Source organism: Corvus kubaryi, unplaced genomic scaffold (assembly GCF_017639235.1).
Source record: "Corvus kubaryi isolate FWS band 111438036 unplaced genomic scaffold, C.kubaryi_AGA036_p1.0 37397, whole genome shotgun sequence".
Classification (NCBI taxonomy): domain Eukaryota; kingdom Metazoa; phylum Chordata; class Aves; order Passeriformes; family Corvidae; genus Corvus; species Corvus kubaryi.
The window spans coordinates 5,203,728-5,223,703 of NW_024581136.1; the positions used below are offsets into that span (position 1 = coordinate 5,203,728).

The window sequence follows — 19,976 nt, forward strand, 5'->3', positions numbered from 1 at the left end:
CCGGGTGAGATTGGCACACCACACTTCAGAGTAATGAGGGCATTAATTTTCTATTGAAGTTGTACATTATCTGGTCTAAACATGGGCATTGATTCACCTGTTTTAAATTCACCTGAGTCATTCTTATGTCAAAGTGGTAAAAACCAAGACCAACCACATGTAAAGTCATGGGACCAAACAGTCCCTTGGTAAATGCCAAACTGCTGCCTGCTACACACCATGAGAGCAGGGCCCCTGCCTAAGGCAGGGAGCTTTGGAAACTGCAGCAATGGAAAGAGTTGCTAACAGACAAGAGAGATGATAGGAGGCCCTTAGAGCTGCCTCGCAGCAGCCAGTGCAGGTGGTACAAGCAGCCTCCAGATTCTTTATCTGAAACCTAGAAGCATCTGGAAAAAGCCACATTTCAGCACTGCAGTAGAAAGGCACCATCATTCCTGCTGCTTGTCTGCAGGAATCTCCTGAGAGTGCTTCTTCCTGCATAAGCTGTAATTACAGAGGCCTAATCAGTAAATTCCATGTTATGTTTCATTTCTTAAATGTCTACATTACTTTCAATTCCCTCTTATAATAGATCTGAGTGAATATGTAGAAACAGAATAAGTGAAGAATTTACCAAGGGCATCCCTCGAAATGGAGTGGTCTCATTTCCAAGGCCACACAGAGAAGTGAAGGGACACAATATGGTAAATGAACTATGGCTTCAGTCACCTAATACATCTGCAGCAACTGTTCTGGCACCATGTCTGTGAGCCAACAAAGATTTTATTAAACACATTTGTATATACTACTTTCTTTAGCGACCTACACAGAGGCTACTGTGATATAGTGGCTGCATAGGGATGGGAGAAAAGTTTCAATTATAGATGTTCTCACTATACTTAAAAAAAAAAAACCTTGTTAGTCTGTTTGCCAGTCTAATGAAGCATCTTCCATCATTTAAGCAAGGCATAGTCCACAAGTGCAATACCAACCCATCCACAGTGTGTTATGTATCACCTGTTTATATATATTCTGTATTACACTGAATCCCTGAGAACAGTCATCTCTACCATGTCTGTATGCTGCACCTTGGAAGGCAATTCCTTCCAGCACTCAAAAACAAAGCAGAAAAGGAAGCTAATATTTCTTCTGCTCCCTGATTGATATTCGCCTTTCAAACAGAGACCTCCTTTGACACATAGCAGAGGAAAGAGAATGGTGGGAATTTGAATTGAATTTATTAAGATTTTATTTTTATCCATTTACTTATTAGGGTATTTAAGTGTTGCAAGCTGAATACTCAAGTAAAATAGAAATTAGTCTTAGAGACATCATCTATATATATATATATAGGGACAGACTTTTGAGAATTTATTTTTTAGCAAGTTTTTGGATAATCTGGCCATATTGCCATGATATTGTTACTTCCCCCAACTTTCTCATGAGGCTGCACATTAGTCAGAGTCTTGAACCCATCTGTGGAACAACCTCTACTGCCTGAATAGATTTGAATCTACATCTTTCAGGGGAATGCTTCAATGTCTCCTATGAAGCTGTCCTATGAATGTTTAAACAGGCATTTCACACTGCTGGTACTAGAAAAATCCTTCCCTAATCAGACTTCAGGTGTCCCCTTTATTGTGGCCCCTTGCCCTTTCCCAAGCCTAAGGGAATAAAGGGGAAAATCTCAACCATGATCTCACACCACCCAAGGAGCCATCCTGTCAACCTAAACTGCATCTGGCAAACAGTACATCAAACTGAGCTCACCCTTAGCAATTTGCATATTTAAGTGTTTAGCTCACGTTATGCCTCTCACTACACATTCATGTTGATGTGCACTCAAGTTGACCTTTGTACTTCTGATATTGCAGAAAAAAATACCTTCAGAATTCATAATGCTCAGTACTCTACAAGACTTAGTCAGATGACATTCAAAATATTTAGTGCTGTGATATGACAGATAAGCCAGTTACCATTGTTCTTCACTCAATATACAACATTTTTGATGATGTTTGTTTCCCCCCCCAGCTTTCATTTCCTATGGAGTTCATAGCTCAAGCCCACAGAACCAGCCAAGCTTTGGGCACACAGTCAAACATGCCATGCAGCCACTGCAAAAATATCTTCCCTTTCACTACACTTTGCATCCCAGAATCTGCTGCAACCCTTCTACACAGCTCACCATGAAACAACTCATCAGGGAATAGGATAAAAAAAGGCATCCAGTAGCAGGAAAGCAACCTAGACCATCCCATCAGAGCAGTAATTTTGAGCTCATCAGCATATAGAAATTCTCTTGAAGTCTTAGAAGACTCTCACGATTACTCATGAGTGAATTGCTCATAGAAAATATATCAGGAATGAGAAATTCAAATAGACCCCAGAAATCCTTTTATACCACCTCACTATTGACACATATCCAAGGCTGGGTTGGATGGGACTTTGAGCAACCTGTCCTTGTGAAAGGTCCCTGTCCATGGCAGGAGGATTGAAGCCAGGTGGTCTTTAAGGCTCCTTCCAACACAAATCATTCCATGATTCTACACTCCAATGCTTAGCGAGATATGAGCTAATAGTTGCACTATAAAACCTAGGGAACATTCTTCTACTTGCTTTTTACATGTACACATTCATTCTGGAATTAAAAATGAAAAAGACATTGATGTGGGACACAACCCATTTCCTTTCATCAGATTTACGAAGTTATAAAAGTGTTTACTCTCCAGGACAGCTTCATGTGTGCTGGTGGAATTCTGTGCTCTGATACCTCAACAGGTTTGAGAGACAGTCAGGAACAAACCCTGTGAATGCAAAAAAGAAACTGGCCTGTGCACATTTTGATCACAGCTTTTTTCATCAGAAGCACAGAACTGCTATTTGGTTATTGATTATTGGATACTTTTCACACTGATTACAGCTACAATCATAATGTTAGGCATGCAAAAAATAAAGTGGAGCCAGACTAATGAAAAACTGTCAAACACCAACACAAAAGTACTGAATAAAAAGTTGTGCTGAGAAATTCTTGACATAGTTCTCCTGATGCTGACTCACAATCATATTCTCCATTATATGTGTAAATATATTTACTTTGCCAATACACTGGCCACAATAACACACACAATTGGTTTTGACAGCAGCAATAGGTTTCTTGGCTTTCTCCCATGATTTACAACCAGAATAACAGTCCTCACTCACTTTGAGGTGAAAAAAAAGTTCAGCTTGCTCAAGTTTATTTGAGCTGTGCTTAGCCACAAACTCTCCTTTCTCCCATTGCATCATTCCAACTACTACCAGACAGAAATTCAGATGCTTTCATTCAGCAGTTACAAATCTTTCTCTTTTTTTGAATTGTCATTTAAAGTATTAACCAAAATTTCCCTCCTAAACAGAAAAGTGAAAAGGCTCTGGCCATCATGTATCAAGAAACTAAATAATGCCTAAGCAAGTCAAGTTGCATTTGTTTTCTATTTAATTTCCTTGCTGCCATTGGCCAACAGGATGTACTTGAACAGGAAGAAAAAACAGAGCACATGTTTCTGAATGTATCAAATGCATTTGAACATCATTAATTGATAGCAGCTATAATTAATGTGCAAATAAATCATAATTGAGGACACCAAAAATGTAGGAAGCAATACTAAGCATGAATTGACTCCATACCCAGTTTTTCCATCCAAAGAAATATTAGTCGTGGGTTAGACTCATGAGGGCCCAAAATGTGAGGACCCTGACAAAGGATGCAGCAGATACCAAAGCTTATGTAAGTTTGAGGAGAGACTGCACAACTTAATGAAAGAGAAACCCCAAAAGGTAACTATAAATAGTAGAAGCCATCTCCACTTTGACAGTCTCTGAGCTGCAAACTATTGAAAAGCTGTCAAGAGTGTTTAGACAAAGTATTCCCATGTACTTTCCCTTTCTGTAAATTCTTTAGGCATCCACTTCTGGTCACTGCCGCAGAAAATAAGTAGGCAAGGTGAATCTTTAGTCTGAAACTCTGTAACTATTCTTACGTTTATGTCCTTACAACGGCATCATTGCAGTGCAGGCTATCACAGCAATATCTTACTGTGAATGATCAAGGAGACCAGCAGAAATATGTCAGTGCGGGCTGCCCAGAGTAAATTAATGAGTGGCCAGGAGGCCAGGAAAATTCTCCAGTGCTAAACTCAGTCCTGCTGTGACTGGACATCTTCTGGCACCTCAGCTAAAATTGGTGGAATCCAGCCACAAATATGCTGAGTTTAAGAAACACAGGTCAGTAGGATGCATTTTAGGTGCCCAGCTTTGATACAATGGAAGCACAGCCTCAAACCTTATATTATTTATGGAGCATATGTGTGAAAATGTAAAAAGCACATAGAAAACAAAAATCATGAGAGGTAGGGCTTTTTTGCTTGTGCTTTTTTTTTTTTTAATCAAATCCCATCTTCAAAGCCAGGATTTAAGAGACTTCCCATGCATAATTTCTGGCAAGTGCACTTACAACATCTTGTTGACATTTCACAGCTATACCTCAGCAAATACTTCAGGCTGTTGGTGATTATTTATTGTTAGACATACATCTACTACCGAATATTTAACTTCGGTAAAATATTATTCTGGGTAAGGAGGCCTAAACAGGGACTACACTATAAAACACTACATGTGATTCAATATGACAAGCAGAAAACACTCAAAAATTCCCCTGTAGCTGTCTAGTGCAAGCTGCTCTACTCTGATCTTTTAAATCAAAATGGCCATATATAAAATTGTGTATTCCTCTGTATCAATTCCTACCCATTAACATATTTATTAGATTCAGATTTGTCAAATTAGTCAAAAGTTCAGCATTCTGCATCATTGTATGGAGCTTGATCCCACACTCTGACATGAAATCTTCTGTAAAGAACATAGATCTATGCCAGTTACCAACATTGCCAACCATGACTATGACTAAATAAAGTAAAATCATATGCCCTGGGACCCTTCACCTCTCAAAATTATAAGTTTGACTTTTCAACCATACTGCCCTTCAATCATGTCCATAATCAGGACTTCAGGCTGCTTTCTTGGGAAAAACCTGTTCTATGTATATTTGATACTTCAAGTTGTTTCTTATGTTGCTTATTTTCAAAGTGGAAGATGATGACAACAATAAGTGGAATCATCTGAAGAAGCTTTACTCTCACACAGCCAAAAAAAAAAGGTGATGCAAATGTCCCTATTGCTTAAGTATTATTCATGCTGGACAACCACTCTGGCTTTCTCCAACACAATAGAAATTCTGTCATTGGCACCAGTGGAAGAAGATACGGATCTCTTTTTCAAGACCTACTGACCACTGAAGTCATTACCAAACTTTCAGTTGGTGTGAACTTTGTGTTACATCTTAGAGTCAACTCCTGACAACCTGTTCTAGGTCAAATATAAATTTTGCTGGTACAAGACTGCAGACCAACATATTCCATTCCTATAATATACACCTGAATTATTCACTCCAGTTAGGCCCACTACTTACTACAATAACTGATGCTAGAATCATTTAGTAACTCAGCTTATTATGGGATAATTACCATTGCAAGGTTTGGGTAAAGAGGAATAGAGGACCAAGCACTGGAATAGATTGCCCAGAGAAAGTGTAGAGTCTCCCTCACTGGAGAAATTCCAGAATGTCTGGATGCAAGCCTGTGCCATGAGCTCTAGGATAGCCCTGCTTGAGCAGGTTGGACCTGGTGACCTGCTATGGTCCCTTCCAACCCAACCCATTCTGGGATAACCCCAGTTCTGGCTCTATAAAACTATAAATCCCAGATTGAGATGGCAGCATCTCCTAACACCAGCTGTAGCCACAAAGTAGACAATGGCTTCCTGAGGCTCGCAAAGTCACAATAACAGCAGAAAACAACCCTGTGTGATAAGAAGCAAAGATGCTGCTGATGCTACTGCTCTGTGCCTGCTTCCATCTTCACCCTCCTGCTGCTGCCCTGGGAGATGTTGCAGCAGTAAACCAGGCTGAGGGATTCCATAGGCACCTACCCCTATATTCCCATTGCTTCAGCTGCTTGCCAGACAGTGGCTCTCCCCTAGTTCCACAGGGTCTGACAGAACTGACAGGTTTTGACCCTTAGACAAAATTCCATTCCTGGGGCAATGCACCCTATGCAGCCTCCAGGAGCCTGCAGTCGGCCCTTTCCTAGGTGTATGTTAACTACTGGGTGCAAAACGTTAAAATGTACACCCGTGCCGCCCAAAGGCTTAAGCACTTTGAGCTAAAACGGCAACATTTGAAACTTGGCAAGAAGTAGCAATTTGTAGGGCACAGAACGCTGCACACCATGTCCCCAAACAGCAACCCACATAAATAAAACCTATACCAAAAACTGGGGGCCTGGTGGAGGCTTTCACAAACAACCTTAAGGAATACATTTACAATTCTTGGCTGTAATTTTGTTTCTATCAGGCCTCCTCATAAAGACATTCCTGAAAATGTGAATTTCAGGATCACCTCCTGAACTCTTAGGAGAAAAAAAAAAAGGCTCTGTTACTACTCCACAGGCAATCAACAAAATCATTGCACATTAAGTGCTTTACTGCCTCACGGCTAAAGCTCTTCTTTCCTTGCCTTCTCAAGATCCCTACACAAAACAAATGTTGACTACCAAGCATAGTCTTTGAAAACAAAAGTAACTTCAGTAGCCAAGGCATGACCATTTCTGTTAGCCTTTACTGTTATTTCAGTATCTTTTAATAGATATAATTTGTTAATTGATTAGAGACCCATGAACAGCTACAGAAAGCTGCCCTCAACTACGTGGACTTGGTTCTTTGCCATTCATTGCCAATAGAAAAGAGAACTGTGATTGAGGAGCAGGGAGTTCTCTAAGAGAGGAGAATTTTTCCATGTATGAAATTACTGGTGTTTATGCTGTGGATCCTACTCTTTGTTTTCCTACAAAAAAAATATTTTCCCTTTCTTGCACTAAATCATGCACACACTATGCGACCTGGCCTTCTTTTCAAGGAGCTGACTGCATTTGCATAAACAATAACAGTCTAATGTTTATCAAGTCATTAATTCCTCATGAAAGCATACAGCTGTATAAAGAGCCTTTTTTCCTTAGAAAAATTCAAGTGTAAATTATTAAAAAAGAGAGAAGTTGCATGACTGTAGATCTTGGAGATTAAAGATCATCAGGGCTAGCACATAAAGCAATCAAAACATGGAAAATTATGGAAAGAGATATTTTTACTGATTTTTTACTTGAATTGTGGATCAGAAATAAAATTTTATCCATAGTATTTTTAAGTGGCATTATAAAATAGTAAACCAGTAGGAAAGTCTCAAACATATGCTTGCCTACAGCTTTTATAACAGAGTTGGTTTGGGCAAAAAAATCTACCTCTACATCTTGTCAGTCTTCCCTTTATTATTATAACCTTTAAATTCCAAAAACAATACCATGCTAAAAGTGTATAAAAGTCCTTAAATATAAGGGATACAAAGGCTTTTAACTGTATACAGATGAAAGTCATACAACTTTTCCACAAACTTCACTCAAAATCTCTGGATTTCTCCTTCTGCAATTTTCCACCCTGGAATTTTACTTTTCTGTTAATTTTAAGTTGTTAGTAAGAGTTGAAAAAGAATTGAAAGCAAATTATGCTTCCCCTATCAATTCCCTCTCTACTGTTGAAGGTCCTTCTCCCTTGAATGCCTGGGAGGTGTTCCCACATACCTATTTCAAACACTAACCCATAGGATATTCATTATAGTGAGACAGTTTTGGTGTCCATAAAGCCACTGCCAATTGACAGTCAAGTACCTCAGCATGCTGACCTGGCATTTCCAAGGTAATAGAGGCAGTTTGGGATAGAATTTGGACCCTGCCAGGAGACGACTGAGGTTGTAACTCAATCAGTGCATTGCTCCAACATAAAAGACAAGTGGAGTTAAAGAAACACAGAGCAAAGGCAGAGAAAGCAAATCCTATCCTGTCAGCATCCCGCAACGATTCAGTAGAATGTACATAGAGAAATGGGAAGTGGTCCTCTCTTTCTTACAGTTAAATAGAAAGGCTTCAAGCTTGTGCTAGAGGCATGTATCAACTCCCCACACTAGTTTCAGCTTTTCCCCTTTATCATCATGGAGTAATATATGCAGTTCAGATTCTGATCACCTTGTTGATACTGAATAGCATCTCAGGCTATATCAATACAAAGAATTCAGTGCAATGCATCTGGAGGTGAATATGCAGCCTCAGTGGTCAGTACATTGCTCTCCAAGCATTTAACTGGGTATATAAACACTATTATGGGATAAGTGCTGCAAACTTTTATTTTGATTTGGCCAACTTACTTTACAAAGGGTTCTTTTGAGTTTAATGGGGCTGTGCATGGAGTGACACTTTAAAGTCAGGACAGTAGCAGCCAATCCAGTGCAATGAATACCTTGCAATCAAAAAAATATATAACTCAAAATTCCTTAGTCTCCAGACAGTATGGAAAGTTGTAAGATAAGTGGAAAACATGGCCTTTCTTCCCTTATTTTATGAAAGGCAGTAAAGCCTCCTCTAACAGCAATGAGCCATTGCCATAAATCTAAATGGAGAAAGCCTGTTCACTGAGCAAAGGCAAAACAAGTTACTGTATATCACAACAGAGGAAGGATCTAAAGATCAAAGGGTAAATACCATTTCCTGCAATGTGTTTTTCCAGGATACAGCTTACTCAGCTTCTAAGTTGTTCTACAGTAGAGAAAAAAAGGCTGTGGAAGGGTGGGAGAAGTGCATGTTTAGGCTCTGGTAGATAAACACCCAGACACCAAAAATAGAGCCATGCTTGTGTAGTCGAAACAATGCCTCTACTCATATGAAATGACCCCTTTATTGTTATATCTTCCCCCCCATTTAGTTTGATATATTAGATCTCATATTAGATCTTTAGGATCCCTGGAAGCTAAACAAATGAGAAGTGTGGCTCTGGATTCTAACTCCTAACTGCATGCCTTGTTTTGCTGTGAAGAGCAGTGCTCACATGATGGCTCCTGGTGGCCTGTGGATAAAGGCCATTTCACCAATCTATTCATAGCATGGCATATAGTTCTCTCCTTAAATATAAGAAACATCCTGTACAACATTGTATGAGGTACAGAGAGAACACATCACAAAAGAACAGCTATAAATGCAAAAGTAATTGCAATTTTGCAAGAGCTTTCTGAAAGGCTTCAAATTCCAGCTCTCAAAGTTATCAAAGACTTTCTCTTCACTGCATTATATCCTTTACAGATATTAATGATTCCTTTCCATTACAATGCTGAAAGATTTTCCCAAGAGATTCTCACAGAGTGACTGGAAGTACTACGGATTCTCACAAAAATGCTGTGCTAGGGAAAGCAAAAGAAATGATCTGGAGTCCTTCTCACATACTGAACCACTCAAAAACACACCCCAGTACAGTTGCTCTGAGGGACATAGATGCCTCTCCACCGCAAAGAGAAAAGATGGGGTTGGAGTAGATGTGCTGCCACTGTGGAGAGATTAAATGCCACACTTAACAGTGCTTTCAGCACACACACAGCCAGGTGCTACAACAGCTTGAGGCGAGGCATCCAGATCCTCCTTCCACAGTGCCCACATCAGCAGCATCATGGGAGAGCCCTGAGCAGGGACTCAGAAGCAGCACCTCCTGGGGAGTGCTGAGTGGCCAGGAGGCAAAAGTCATTTTTGTAAACCGTCACTCTGTTAGGACTACATAAACTGTTCTGTTTGCCATATGAGCCCAGTTCAGCAATGAGAAAGAAGATCTCAGCTCAAAGACAGGAGATAGAGCAAATTTATAATAGAAACTAGCCCACTCAGGTAGGTGAGGTCTATTGTCTAAAAAATAGAGTCCTGGAAAAGCCAGTTATAGTCTCTCTCAAAAGAAAACTGATTAAAACAGCCTTGCCTTCTTTCCTATGTTTTTTCCCCCCTAGGAGGGAGAAACTGAATCTGCACTGGCCTCCTAACACCAAACAATCAGAAAGGGCCACAGCTTGTGCTGAGCTGAGGCATACACAGCAGTGTTGGTCACAATTCAGACGTCACCGTGTAGCCACTTTTCCCACCTGGTAGGCAGAGATATCCCTGTGAGCACAGGGAAAATAATTCTTGCCATGTGGTAGGTGTGGGCGAAGTCTAGCTTTTTCAAATGGTGACTACTACAGCCAGCCCAGAGCAAAGAGAGCTTCTTTGTCTTTTTTTACCCCAAAGCAAGAACCTGAGGTTTTTCTTTGTTGTAATGCTAGGTTTAGTTTAGCAAGCTGCAGCTTTCCTGAGAGCTCAGCAGAGCTGCTTAGGGCAGTGTGACCCTGTCTCTAATCCCGTAGCCCATTTCGGATGGCTCCGCGGTTTTGCTCTGGCTAGCTATCAGCCTTACAACCAGAGATGGTGAAGGAGGAGAGAAGGGTCTCCCTATAAGGTTTTAAGAAGATCTTTTAATAGTTACATCTTGTCCCAGCGATGCCCAGAGGCAGAGAGACCTCCTGATGCAGGCACAGGTGGTTTGCCCAGGAGCAGTACGTGGGCAGAGTTGGGGTACAGGAACCAGTGGGGGAGAGCCTGAGGAAGTGGCCAGGGGCAAGGAACAGGGGGGAAAACACTGTGAGATAGGAAAAGCAATGGGTAAACAGATCGGCCCGTTTCTTGATTTATTTGTTTTCCCCTGACAACGAGGGACTGCACTCCTTTTGTTCTGGAAGCCAAAGGCAGGTTTGCTATGCATTCCCCTGACAACCAAAGCTCTGTGGCAGGTTTTCCTGACTTGAGAAACAAACTACTTATTTGCTTCAGTGAAGAGAGACAGCATCAGGTGTGCCCCAGAGGAAGATACCCCCCGGTTTTGGAAAACGCTTGCGGTAGAATTTACCCTCATTTGTCAGAGTAGCTAGCAGTGGCAGAGACCCCTTTCTTGTCTGTTCTTCGCATTATCAACTGCCCAAACCCTTAGGTATATGAGGAACCTTTCTAGGTGCTCCCCAGAGTCCTTGCAGCCATGCAGTGCAGCTACATGGCTGCAGCTCTGCTGTCCCTGTCCTGTGATCACAGCCAACAGCCACAAGGAACAGGAGGTCTCTCCATCACCCCTACTTTCAGCAGTCCATGAGCTGATAAGCCATTTCTTTCTGTCCATGTAATGCCTCTGTCTCTAGGAGCACAAATGCACCCCTCAGACCTTATTGAGTATGTTGATGATGATGAACTGACTTCACAATTAGCCTTCCTCTATGTTCAAGCCACCAATAACTTGTACCAGTATATTTAAATATAATCCATGCAGGAATCAACATTCCTTCTTAGCTTTATAGCAGCTTTCTATCCACTGATTTTCATGCAAAAATTTTGTTTTAAAGGGTCAAAACTCACCAAAAAAAAAAAAAAACACCACGGAAAAACATGGTGAAATTGAAGCTATATTGAAATGACATCAAGTAAATGAAAATTAGTAAAACACAATGACATTGTACATTGACATTAAGGTGTCTTTTTAAAATACCACACCGACAATCAGTTTTGGCACTGATTTTCTGTCTGAAGCCACACTTTCTCCTGGCTTTATTTTTGGTGACTTTTCTGAGCATTAAACAGTTCAACCACCCACTTAACTCTAAGCATGTGAGTAGTCTCACTGAAATGAAAGTTAAATGCTTTCTGAATGTGAATTATCCTTAGTTCTCCAAAAGCCATTCAAATTGTATTTAAATGTAGAGAACTTTTAAACCTGCAAAAATCTAAAAGTAAACAATTTACTATCAGAGTTTATAGCAAGTACTTCAACTAGGCAATAATGTTGACACTCATTGGCTTAGCTCTTTATTTTATAGAGAAAATGTATAGAAAAACTCACTCCATTTACCAATCCTTTGGGAGACTTTCATTACTGGTCTTATATAACAGCAATTGAAGATAGAAACAAAATATTATTTAACAAGGTCTTATATGACAACATAAAGAGTGACTGCTAGCTGAGTGTTGACCCAGACATGTTTCTGCCAAGGTCACCTCCCTGCCAAAATACACATCCAATAACCATACATAAATTTTATTTTTAATAAATAACCACTAAATGGTTGCATAAACAGAGTAAACTGTGGGTGACTGTAGTTTATAATGAATACCTGTTGTAGCAACATTAACCAACATCTCACACAGGCAGACTGCAAGTCAGTGTCACCATCACCAGCTTGTTGGTTGGTGGCAAACCAAATTATGTTGGAACACACCAGTAGTTTCCCTTGGTGAGAAATCTACATCCTTGTAACATCAGCTTTCTCATTCTTGAAGTATCCCTCATATTTTTCCTTTTCAGACATTTGGCTTTGGAAAGCTTAGAATTTATAAAGGAATAGTCACTGACTTGGAAAGTCACTGCGGCAAGACTGTTCCCTACACCCTGCCCGAAATATAAACATGCTTGTGTGGAGGACGTGTGGTCTGAAGTCTGAAATAGGAGCCTGAGATTAAAAAAAAAAAAAAAAAAAAAAAGTCAACTACCAACTCCTTGTGTGACCTTGGCCAAGTCTTTCAACACCCTTATCCTTCAGTTCCCTAACCGTGTAACTAAGAGAGGGATGCAGAGGGCTTTGTGAAGGTTATTGATTGATCACTGTTTGCAAATCCTGCCGAGGTGCCACTGGGAAAAAGCATAAAACTGTGTTTAAAGGACCAATGCATGTTATTACATTACTATTGAAATAACAGTAAATACATTGTACAAAAAAAATTAGGAGAAAGGAAAAGAAAAACAGTTGCAGACCAACCTGCAAAAGAGGAATCATATTTGGTACATGATGTCTGATCTTGTAGCAGCAGCCAAAGTGAGCACAAGGAGAACCTTTGCTAAGAAGGGCTCTGATACTAAGGGCTCTCAGCACCACCCAGAATTAGGCACCCTCACTCTTCTCAAGGATTTATTTGAGAGCTACCCATTTAAATCTTCACAGTGGGGACCATTCATGCAATTTTCTTCAAAAAGCTGCCTTGTAACTTTCTTGTTACAAGATCATTTTTATTTCTATGCTTTCTTCAGCCACATGTATATGTAACTAAATTCTGATTTCCCACCCATGCAAATGCAAGGGGCATTTTACACTTCTCTTAACTACTGACACATTTACGACTGTAATTTCTCTAAAATGTCATTCAGCCAAGATTGATTATTTGCTGCATAGTGAGTAGAGAAAAGAAAGAAAGAAAGGAGCTGTCAAGCATTCTTGCTTTTCTCTTTGGGGTGGAAAAATAAGTTTATCTTTGGAAAGACAAATCCTTTTATTAAAGGATGAAACGAGCACTGAACAAATAGTACCAGGAATTCCAGTTATGCTGATACTAATAGAAGAAATAGTTAAGATGGCAGAAAAAAGCCTTGTGTGTTCAAAGACTTCAAATGCATTTGCACTAGGTGGCTCTTGACCTGGTAAGACTCCATTAATTTCCTGGGGCTTGCAGATGCATGTGGTCCCCCTTGCATGATGCACTTAATCCTTTGCCTCTCCCCCAAAAAAATTACCAGGCCATGTTTTCACTAATTTATTCCATTTCTCAATCTTTCTCTTACATGTTACAATAGTCATTCTTACCTCCATGTGGCCAGTGAACTTCTCCACTAGAAATTGTCAGTATATTCTATCAACATTTTCTGATTGGGGTACTGTAGAATTATTATATAATCAAGATTTGCAACAAGCTGCATAGAATACAAAAGTGCCTTTTCTCAAATATTTCTCTCACAAAAACAACAAATAAATCCACCTCTACTCCCCATGACTCAAATATCTGCAGTAACTGTTTAGGCAGATTAACAGGATTCCTTTCATTTTTATTACTCTAATCCTTGTAAAATAATGGCCAAGGACCAGGTTCTGGTACCTTTGTTGACAGAAAATCTCATGGAAATCTGAGAAACCTCCAACTGACTTTGACAACTTGCAAAGACTATTAAATTAACCAATATCTGTGAATAACAAACCAAAACCCCAACAAATGGTTCAACACCTTTGCCACTGCTGTTAGAAAAAGTGTGCATTTATGTACACTTACATGACTTACAGTACAGTCTCCTACAGTACGATGTGTGTTTAGTGTAATTTGACCCAGGAAAAAACACTACCTTGTAAAGCAATGCCCAAGTTCCAGCACAGTTTTGAAAGCATCTCTTTTCCACAGCAGCTCTCAAGAGTCAAGCTCCTCCAGCCCCCCGGGTTGCAGCACACCTGACCAGCTCTCACAGCTGCTTTCAATCCCCAAATTAGAACACAGGTGGAGCTTGAGGCACTATAGCAAAACTATTTCAAATATTACAACCTGTGTGGGTTTCAAACACTGCCACTGGCCCTGGAGATGGCTGTTAAAACTACTAAGGACTGGGGAAAGGCTCTTGAAGGAACAAGGAAGCACATTCACATCTTCTCTTTAGAGTGCTCTTTTTCACTCTGCACATTGTTCAATCAAAACAAAACCTACCAAGTCTCAAGGTGTAATAAGCATTACACAGAGGAAAATGAGAAGATAGGAGAGCTTAATTCTAAGCTACTGCAAGGTGATTTCATACCAAACTAAGCAAAACAGAGCAAGTCTCCAAGAAAGGCCAGAGTTTATCACAGGTTGTGGTTTGGCCCAGTTGGATGACATTTTAACTCTCCATCTGAGCCTGAAACTTGGCAGATAACACAAGTTTCTTTCTCTCCTCTGTGAGGTATCCCATTTTCTCCTGAGCATTCAAACGATTTGGCCTAAAGATCACTTCTGCTGTATGGACATGAACTGATCTGACAAGATAAATTACAAAAACAAACAAACAAAAAGTTTGAAATTACAAGTGAGATATGAAAACAGCACTAAAGCTGACTCACCATTAACATTCTCCTCACAAAAAAGTTGTTTCCTGCCCCAGCAACAGGCAACAGCACAAGGATGAAGCAGGCAGGGCACTGCAGAGGCACTGTGTGGAAAGAGAAGAAGACTCTGCGTTGGATTTAAATGGGGCTCCTGAGCTCAGGGCACTTGGGGAGGCCCCAGGTGGGGCTCATGAGGGCAATCAAGGCTCTCAGGCCCTGCCCTTTGCAACCTGTTAACGGCATTGAGAAAACAGCTGTGAAACACAGGCTGAGCCCTTTCTTCAGCTCTCCCCTCAGAGCTTCCCACCACTCCCAGTTTTAAAACACTTTTTACCTCTTTATTCCAATAGCCTTATAATTATGCCAAATTTTTCAGGTATTGTTTTAAGCTTGACACTAACACATGAATTTGATGCTGAACATAGAATCAGTTAAAAAAAAAGTGGGGAGATGGAAAATACCTCTTTCATTATAAAGTGCATCCTACATCAGTGGAGAGTTGTTCCCAAAGCTTTTCTGTCCTTTGGAACCAATTGGGTTATGAGACTTTCATCAAATCCCTTCTCAAAGTGTTTCCTGATAGCCTTTTTTTTTTTTTCTCAATTTCATAAAGGATTAGTTTAGTCATAAAAATGCACCCTTCGGCCATCCAAAAGTCCTCTCTCTTCTTAATATCTGGACCTTCACAGTATGCTAGACAGTTCACATATCCTCTTTAGTCATTGTTTCCTCATTCAGATATTTCTTTTGGAAAATAAACTTGGCAGAGAGCAGAAGACAGCTCTATTACCATCAAGCCTCCAGTGACTGCAACTGGAAAAAGAAAAGCTCTTTCGTTAAGTACTTCAGTGTGCAAATAACACATTTTGGAGTTAACAGCAATCCCCAGAGAGGTGATTCTCAGAAGCTCTATACGTGGAAATCTCACTCCAGGACAGAGGAGGAGCTTTAACCAGCTTAGGAATTGAGGAGGAAGATAGTGTTTTCTCATAACTAAAGCATGAGTTGGATCATCTGAAGCTTCTCCTTGGACACCAAACTAGTGTGTGGTCTCCTGTGCCTTTGTTTCCCTATCAAATGTATTTATAGGAATTTGGCTTCTTTTTTTTCCTCTTAGTCTTTTTCATGAGTCTCAGATTTCAACCATGGGGCAAGCAAAAATTTTGAGGGATAAGGATACCAGAAAGTTCAAAATGCCTTGCACCCTAAAAGCATCAGCTCATGCATCACATATACAGTTCAAATATTTATGGAATTAAAAATATCATCATTCTCACTTGATGAGGAATAAGCAAAACACTTCCTAAATTCATGGAAGAAGGTCTGTCAAAAGTCTGTAGGGTGGTGGTAATATTCCAGTGTTAAATGTGAAGTAAACAGGAGACTGAAAACCAGGCAAATGATGCAATGGACTGTTTCCTTTCTCTCCATCCAGCACAGGAGCACTGATATAAGTGGTAGCTGGGCTGTGAGTGGAGTACCTCATTTGGAATCACTCCTGGTGCACATTTCAGCACCACTGTGCTAGGTTGGTATGACACCGACAGACTGGTTTAGAGGAGATGAGAAGCCACATTTAGTTTCCCTAAAGATTAAACAGTTCCAGCAATCACAACCCTCACCAGAACCTAAACCCCAGGGTAAATTTTGTACTGAGCACCCATCCCTGCTCATTTATCACTCACTCCAGACGGGGTGTCTACCAGCCACCTCGGTTGGCATCAGTACACAAAACCAGCTGCAGGGTTTTTGTCATGACACAAATTACACAGTGAGATCTAGATGAACTGCAAGAAATTGCAGCTGGATTTTCAAAGCTACATGGGAAGAAAACCAGAACAACTTTCTGTAAGACAAAGGGAGATTACTCCACTCACTATTTTCCAGGGCTAAAAAACTAGAATAGAAAGTAGTTTTGACCAAGATGAACCTTATGAGATAAAGGCACAGGGCCGTACCATCCACTGCCTCCAGTCTGCTTCTTGAGTTCCTGCTCCTGGTCTTTCACAGCTGAACATAGGGCCAAAATGTTTTTCAGGAACTGAGAGCTCTATGCCAGAACTGAGAAAGGCAAATTTACCACCCAAAGGAGATGCTCCTTGCTTGAGAAAGTATTTCAGAAAAGAGAATTCTTCCTTGACTGCCCCAGCTCCAAAATAGTCTTGGTTCAGCCAATCTTTTCTAAGCCCACACTTGTTTGATTAGAGCAGTATAAGGAAACCTGGCAAATCCATACCTCATGTCCTTACTGACAGCCTTTGTGTGAGTTAAAGCAGTACAGTGCATGTAATCTGAGTCCATCTGCAGGGTATTTCCTATCACTACTGAACCATCTAATGCCATACAATGGGAGGTAGGTTGGAGCCACATGCTCAGTAGTCTCCTAACCACACGACAGTGACTCCTTTTCCTGTGTTACTTTACTACCTTTTGTACTGCATCCTGTAGGAGACTAGGCTTAATTTTGCAGAAGTACACAATTATAAGGATGAACTGGACAAAATCTCTAATCTTTCTCTGTTCAGTTCATAAACTATCGTGAAAATTTAGCAAAAATTGCCCTCTTTACCAAAAGGACTTTCAAGTTTAATTCAACATTGCTGTTGACCAGCCTGAAACTCACTAGCAGCCCACTATGAAGAACACTTGTAACACCTCTGCCCACACTACATCTGTCAAAAATATTATTATCCCATAAGTTTATGTTTATACCTAATTATTTATACTAGAAGGAGAAAAGCCACCAAGAATGTCCATCACCTTTCGGCAGATTTACAATGGGAAACTGACTTATTTCTTCAAAGTTATGTGTAGGAAGAAACTCACTTGTCTCTGTTCTGAAATGAAAGCACACATGATTACCAGTCTAATCAATCATGCCTCTTGTATTTATCTGGTTTGGTATGGTTTGTGTTTGCATTACATTCTTTTTATTATAAAGAATTCAGACTCCTATGTGTAGTCAAAATCAGTTCATCAATGCACAAAACAATCAATAGCTTGTGTAAAGAGGCAGCAATGTTATTACTGCTCAGTGACCAGTAACACTGAGTGAATGACGTGCAGATTCCTACAAATGCCTCCATGAAACTAGTTAGATTTACAAACATGAAAGTACAGTGGTAAGATCTTTTAAATTAGTAAGTCAGAGTAAGTTTGCTGAAATTATTCCAGTTCACAGTATGCTATGTTTTTAGCATCAGTTTTCTATATACACCTCCCGGTCCTACTACATGCAAAAAAGATGCTGCAATATGTGCCATCAGTACTAAAGGACTACTATATAAATTTTATATAAATATATTTCCACTGCCATTAGTAGAACTACAACAGCAGAAAACAAGCATAACAAAGACAAATCAAGTGCCATATGGACACAAGAAATTTCAGTGAAAATTAGCCTCTCCATCTAGACTCATCCGTAAAGACATTATGTACCGAAAGTAATAATTTTAATGAAGAAAGGAGGAATAAGTCTGTACATTAGAACTGAAAACAAACAGTAGTAAAAGCAGTAAATTGAGCCAATAAAGTCCAGCAAAAACATGAATCATCCAGCCCGGCAAAAAATATTTGAAAAATACTGAGTGGGAACACGCCACAGAGACCAAGATGAGAAAAAGTAAACATGTCATGTAGAACAGATGCTGCAAAACAAGCACAATGGCAGAAATAATTATATGTTAATCAAAGCCTCAAGAGAAAAAAAAAAAAATCAATATATTGGCAAGTATCAAAACAGCTGCATCTGGTTTTGAACAACAGAATTTGCAAAAACCCTACCTGCAAATCCAGCCACAGAGGAGATGCAGGTACAACCTATGCCAATAACTCCTATACAGATATCTCTAGCTTGCTGACTGATAGTGTCTAACACAGCTGAGTATCTGAATTCATGAATGAAAACATTCACCTATTCATAAATAATTTCCAGGTATATAATTTGCTGCCAGTCTCTGTATCAGAAGGGGAGTGATGAACTTCACCTTACCATGCTATACTTCCTAATTAGGAAAACCAAAGTTATCTGCCTAGACCACAGTCAGTCTTCAATCTTCATGTGTTAGAAGAGGTTAGCAATGTTAAATATGCACAACCAAGGGAAAATTCTTGTCCCATAATAGATGAGACCTAATCCACGAGGCCTGAGTAATACATATTTAAGTCAGGAATTACCACTCAACATGAGTAATGCCGCCAAAAATGGAATTTCAGAAGAGAAAAGCATTAGAACAGTGCAAAATATTCCCAGTTCAGTTAAAGATGTTAACAAGTCTATACATAAATATGACATTTCAGAGGGTCTGAAATTTCAAAACACATTCAGAGTTATAGAGTTATCTATAACCTATAGTTAGTTGTCTATGATTATGACACACAGGGAAAGCAAAATTTAAGTGCAGCAGGGAATAACTCCATTTCTTTTGTTTCTGGAAGCAGAAATTGGACTAGCCTTTAGCACTGATGCAACACTAGAATTTTAACCTGATGGAAATAAATTCTGATTTTTATAATTCTGCTGTAATGATTATGTATCCTAAACTACAAATAACAAAGTCCCCACAAACAGAAATATAGAAGACTGAGGTCTGACCCCTCTTACCTGAGAGCCTGAAAAATAATTTCCTTCCTAAAACTGATTAATTTTTACAAGAAACAATAATGAGGGAGTTTTGATCAAGCAAAAGCAGAATATACACAGCAGACAATTCCCACCAGGAATTCATGTTCCTCAGAAAATAGAAGGAATTTTTTATTTCCTGTTTTTTCTGCTATTAGAAGTCAGCCTTCTTCTCTTTTTCAGAAACCGTAGAAAAATGGCTTTTGCTCAGCTGTACCTTCAGCATGGCAGAGGCTCAGCCAATAAATGCAGACAGTAAGTCTCAGAGTAAGAACATAGCAAAAGACAACGATGGATGGCTCCGAGGAGGAGGGGGGGAAAGGCTGGGCCAAACATAGCAAGTTTAAAGACTGATTCTGACCCCTAGCCATAATGGATTTGGAATACTAATAAGGGTGAAGCCAAGCAATGCACACAGCTGGAGAAAACAGCATCATGTGACCATGCTTATGCTCTCTCCACATACATGTATGTACTAGTTTGAAAACAAACCAGTGGGAGGCACTAAGTCAGAAT

At 39.9% G+C, this 19,976-nt stretch overlaps 1 long non-coding RNA gene across 1 annotated transcript in view; it reads right to left on the bottom strand.

Annotated features, from left to right (window-relative positions):
• The window catches only part of LOC121671298, a 253,252-nt gene that overhangs the window by 153,997 nt on the left and 79,279 nt on the right, over positions 1 to 19,976 (bottom strand). Inside the window, exon 7 of the long non-coding RNA XR_006018470.1 lies at positions 14,855 to 14,943. This is a non-coding gene — a long non-coding RNA (uncharacterized LOC121671298). The remainder of the gene's footprint in view (positions 1 to 14,854; positions 14,944 to 19,976) is intronic.